The 5,000-nt window shown below is 52.8% G+C and overlaps 1 non-coding gene across 1 annotated transcript in view; it reads right to left on the reverse strand.

Annotated features, from left to right (window-relative positions):
* The window catches only part of LOC126443421 (small subunit ribosomal RNA), a 1,910-nt gene extending 1,843 nt beyond the window's left edge, over nucleotides 1-67 (reverse strand). The window contains exon 1 of the ribosomal RNA XR_007581904.1: nucleotides 1-67. This exon is cut by the window's left edge and continues 1,843 nt beyond it. This is a non-coding gene — a ribosomal RNA (small subunit ribosomal RNA).
* Between the last annotated feature and the right edge of the window lie 4,933 nt (nucleotides 68-5,000).

Genomic DNA, 5,000 nt, shown 5'->3' on the forward strand with positions numbered 1-5,000 from the left:
TGTACTGAGACATGCATGGCTTAATCTTTGAGACAAGCATATGACTACTGGCAGGATCAACCAGGGAGCTGCGTCAACTAGAGCTGAGCAGCCGGCCGCCCGGGAGTGTGTCCCGGGGGCCCGCGCGAACACGCAAGCGTCCGCTCAATTATTCTGCAAACAGGAGGAGGCTGAGCTCCCCTGCACCATACACCTCGAAACCCTCTCAGGTCCCGGCGGCGCGCAGCGCCGTCCTAAGTACTTGGTCGGGTTCGAGAGAGGCGCAATCGCCCGGAGTTTGGCGAGTAGACGCTTTAGGTGCGACCACCCGTGCTCCCAACTGAGCTTGCCGCTGCCGACAGAGGCCCGGGAGCGTGCTGTCGTGGCATTGCCGGCGGGAGACAACACGCGCCACCTACGGTGACCGGCAGCTCCAACGCCAGCGCCACAGAAGGACAAAAGCCCCACTTGGGTGCCGAAGCGAACTCTCCCAGCACAGCGCACGCGCCAACACGTCCGCACAGCTGCGATACAAACCACCTGCGAGAACCGCAGAGGCGACCGAGCAGCAGACGGCGTCGCGGCGCCGAGCGCCGGGCGGCGGCGCATCCTCAGCGCACACAGTCCTCAATCGGACCAGCACACTGCAGATGTCCACCGCGCTTCGCACCGGGCCCGCGAGGACCTACTTTGGCCGCACGGCGCCGCGTGCAGGGTGCGCCGGCGCGCAGCTGCGCCGCCTGCCGCCTCCGTCGGCCGGCGCGCCTGCCAGTGGCCGCCCCCACCAGCCGGCTGTAGCGCGTGCGCCCACGCACCGCGCGGCCAGCACGCCGGGAGGCCCCCCCTCACCGGCCGGGGCCGGTCCCACCCAGCCACCGCCGCGTATCGCTTCACACCCACATGCCATTCACGTTCGTGGGCATGGTGGGTATCGCTGAAACAACCGGTTGGTAGCTCAACCGATCGTCGCCATCACTGATTCACCTCTAGCGAGAACAACCGCACCACAACGGTTTACCAGTTGTTCATTTGCGTAACGTCACCAGCAAACGTAGGCGTCCATCGCCATTTGCAAATTCAACGATTGTTGCATGCCTGTGTCAGGTGTCACGACACACTATGTCTGCCCACATACACGCAACAACATGTGCACGCTTCGCAAACACGTGGAAGGTGGCCCCCGTACGTATGCGATGTCCATTGCGCGAACGACTGTCAACCGGCCTCTGTCGCATGTCGCAGATGTGGAACGCAGTGCACCATGCTATCACGGTGTGTGAGAAGAGACGACAACGTCTGACAACACGCGCCACTACATCAACAGACGGCTCATGCTGATCGCCATCCAGGGCATACCACACTGCAATCCAGCTCTTATAGGGAGACGACACGTAGCTGCGTGCACAACATTTGGACCGCATGGTTCGCCGTTGTTGGCGCAGTCGTTGTACGGTCACATGTACCACGATGTATCATTCAGTACATGAGGACCAATGTGCAGTACAGTGTGTGATTTGGACGTACAATATCAGCGGACAGTTGACACAGGCCATACCACAGCGTAGGCTAAGTGCTTCGCCATGCGAATGCCAATGAACAACTGCGAATGCCAATGAACAACTGCAAAGGGCATTGAGCATGTACGTCCTGCTGCCATCCACATTACAGTGTATAGCTGCAAGGTGTTTAACATGAAGCGATACACTGGGGACCGGGCAGTGCGAGTAGCAAACTATATTGCGGGGGTTGCAGTTAGGCAACACTACACTAATTTAACGCGTCGTATGACAATTACAGAGCAGGTTAAGGCCCAACGTGTGTTGGGTTAAGGCCCAACGTGTGTTGGGTTAAGGCCCAACGTGTGTTGGGTTAAGGCCCAACATGTGTTGGGTTAAGGCCCAACGTGTGTTGGGTTAAGGCCCAACGTGTGTTGGGTTAAGGCCCAACGTGTGTTGGGTTAAGGCCCAACGTGTGTTGGGTTAAGGCCCAACGTGTGTTGGGTTAAGGCCCAACGTGTGTTGGGTTAAGGCCCAACGTGTGTTGGGTTAAGGCCCAACGTGTGTTGGGTTAAGGCCCAACGTGTGTTGGGTTACAGCGCAATATGGGTTACGTTAAGGGGCAATATAGGTTAGGTTAAGGTACGATATAGGTTAGGTTAAGATACGATATAGGTTAGGTTAAGATACGATATAGGTTAGGTTAAGATACGATATAGGTTAGGTTAAGATACGATATAGGTTAGGTTAAGATACGATATAGGTTAGGTTAAGATACGATATAGGTTAGGTTACGGCGCAACATAGGTTAGGTTACGGCGCAACATAGGTTAGGTTACGGCGCAACATAGGTTAGGTTACGGCGCAACATAGGTTAGGTTACGGCGCAACATAGGTTAGGTTACGGCGCAACATAGGTTAGGTTACGGCGCAACATAGGTTAGGTTACGGCGCAACATAGGTTAGGTTACGGCGCAACATAGGTTAGGTTACGGCGCAACATAGGTTAGGTTACGGCGCAACATAGGTTAGGTTACGGCGCAACATAGGTTAGGTTACGGCGCAACATAGGTTAGGTTACGGCGCAACATAGGTTAGGTTACGGCGCAACATAGGTTAGGTTACGGCGCAACATAGGTTAGGTTACGGCGCAACATAGGTTAGGTTACGGCGCAACATAGGTTAGGTTACGGCGCAACATAGGTTAGGTTACGGCGCAACATAGGTTAGGTTAAGGCGCAACATAGGTTAGGTTAAGGCGCAACATAGGTTAGGTTAAGGCGCAACATAGGTTAGGTTACGGCGCAACATAGGTTAGGTTACGGCGCAACATAGGTTAGGTTAAGGCGCAACATAGGTTAGGTTAAGGCGCAACATAGGTTAGGTTAAGGCGCAACATAGGTTAGGTTAAGGCGCAACATAGGTTAGGTTAAGGCGCAACATAGGTTAGGTTAAGGCGCAATATAGGTTAGGTTAAGGCGCAATATAGGTTAGGTTAAGGCGCAATGTAGGTTAGGTTAAGGCGCAATGTAGGTTAGGTTAAGGCGCAATGTAGGTTAGGTTAAGGCGCAATATAGGTTAGGTTAAGGCGCAATATAGGTTAGGTTAAGGCGCAATATAGGTTAGGTTAAGGCGCAATATAGGTTAGGTTAAGGCGCAATATAGGTTAGGTTAAGGCGCAATGTAGGTTAGGTTAAGGCGCAATATAGGTTAGGTTAAGGCGCAATATAGGTTAGGTTAAGGCGCAATATAGGTTAGGTTAAGGCGCAATATAGGTTAGGTTAAGGCGCAATATAGGTTAGGTTAAGGCGCAATATAGGTTAGGTTAAGGCGCAATATAGGTTAGGTTAAGGCGCAATATAGGTTAGGTTAAGGCGCAATATAGGTTAGGTTAAGGCGCAATATAGGTTAGGTTAAGGTGCAATATAGGTTAGGTTAAGGTGCAATATAGGTTAGGTTAAGGAGCAATATAGGTTAGGTTAAGTTACAATAGAGGTTAGGTTAAGGCGCAATATAGGTTAGGTTAAGGTACAATATAGGTTAGGTTAAGGTACCGTATAGGTTAGGTTAAGGTACCGTATAGGTTAGGTTAAGGTACAGTATAGTTTAGGTTAAGGTACAGTATAGTTTAGGTTAAGGTACACATTGTTGTAAGGAAAGGTGTAATGGGGGGGGGGGGGCGGCCGGTCGGTTTGTTGATTGTGATTATAGTAAGTGGATGCCTGCGGCATCATCTGATTTGCCACGTCAGGATACACCTTTGGCTCATGACAGGCGGCGCTCCGATTCCATGCTTGTGGGAGACCTGTGTCTTTCATTCCTGCCATTGTTTGTGTGCTGTGAGAGGAGGCAGTATTGTGATGTTGGGTGCACCCCTGTGTAGGACATGTGTGGGTGTTGGTGGCTTAGCTGAGCAATGGTGGTTGTCGGGAGGGTGGGATATTCCGTTTTCTGAGTGGACCTCCCAGTCTGGTTATGACAGTGTGGATTGTCTCATGTGGCGGAGAGGATGCACTGGGTGTTGTTCCACGCTGGTGCTTACATATTGTCTGTGTGCGTGTTACAGGCGGAGAGTAGTGCGTGATAAGAGTGTGTGGCTGACGTGTGGTTGTGATTGTGAGCAGAGTCTTTCAGCATGTATACGGACAGTTGTATATATTATCTGTATTCTGATGGGTCTATCTATTACTAATCAGCGCCGTGTATACGTTTAATCCGGTTCCAGTCGAAACTGTTGTATCTCTGTACATTAGTGCCACGGCGAGCGCGCTATGTAGCTACTCGTCTCGGCAGCTTCCACCGGTGTATGGCAAATGATTATAAGCAATGAGTCGAGTCGTCAATACCGATAGTGTGACGTCACATGTCTGGGGTGGGGGACGCTGCGCCCTTCCGGTGGGTCATGGCCTAGAAAGACGCTCCCCACGCAGGGGGGCTTGGACTGTCATAAACTCTTCCGAGTAATATACTTGCCGTACGTTTTTGCGACTGCGAGTGCAACGCCCACCGGTACCGACATGGATGGAGCGCCTCCTAGCTGACCGCTCAGCATCGGCATTCGTACAGAGAGCAACGCGATCGCGTCTCTAGCTCGTAACTGGTACAGCTCGCAGCTCATGTATAGGGACAGCGGGAATGTCGCATATTGGACATAACTCTTCATGAAACGCAAGTTATAGGGGTGGATTGCACATTGCGACTGCGGGAAAAGTCCGCCGTTCATCCGCTGGAGTTGCGAGTTCGGCGGTTGGGGTGGGGCGCCGGTGGAGTGATTGCCGGTCGACGATTTCGTGCGGCAGAGGCGCTGGCGTTGGGGTGCTGTGGTCGACAGAGGACGCAGGCTTTGTGGGTGGGGTCGAAAGATGGGCACTGTGGGCCCATCGCTGTCTTAGTCGGCTTGGCGTCTCATAGATGGCGGTATCGTCGTTGCAGGACGTCATGCTGCGGGAGACCTACAGATGGCGCTGTGTTTTGTGGTGCGCTCGACATGGCGGACGTAGTGTTGTCAGATTCGCATAGATGGAG

The sequence above is a fragment of the Schistocerca serialis genome, unplaced genomic scaffold, assembly GCF_023864345.2.
Source record: "Schistocerca serialis cubense isolate TAMUIC-IGC-003099 unplaced genomic scaffold, iqSchSeri2.2 HiC_scaffold_1472, whole genome shotgun sequence".
NCBI classification, from domain to species: domain Eukaryota; kingdom Metazoa; phylum Arthropoda; class Insecta; order Orthoptera; family Acrididae; genus Schistocerca; species Schistocerca serialis.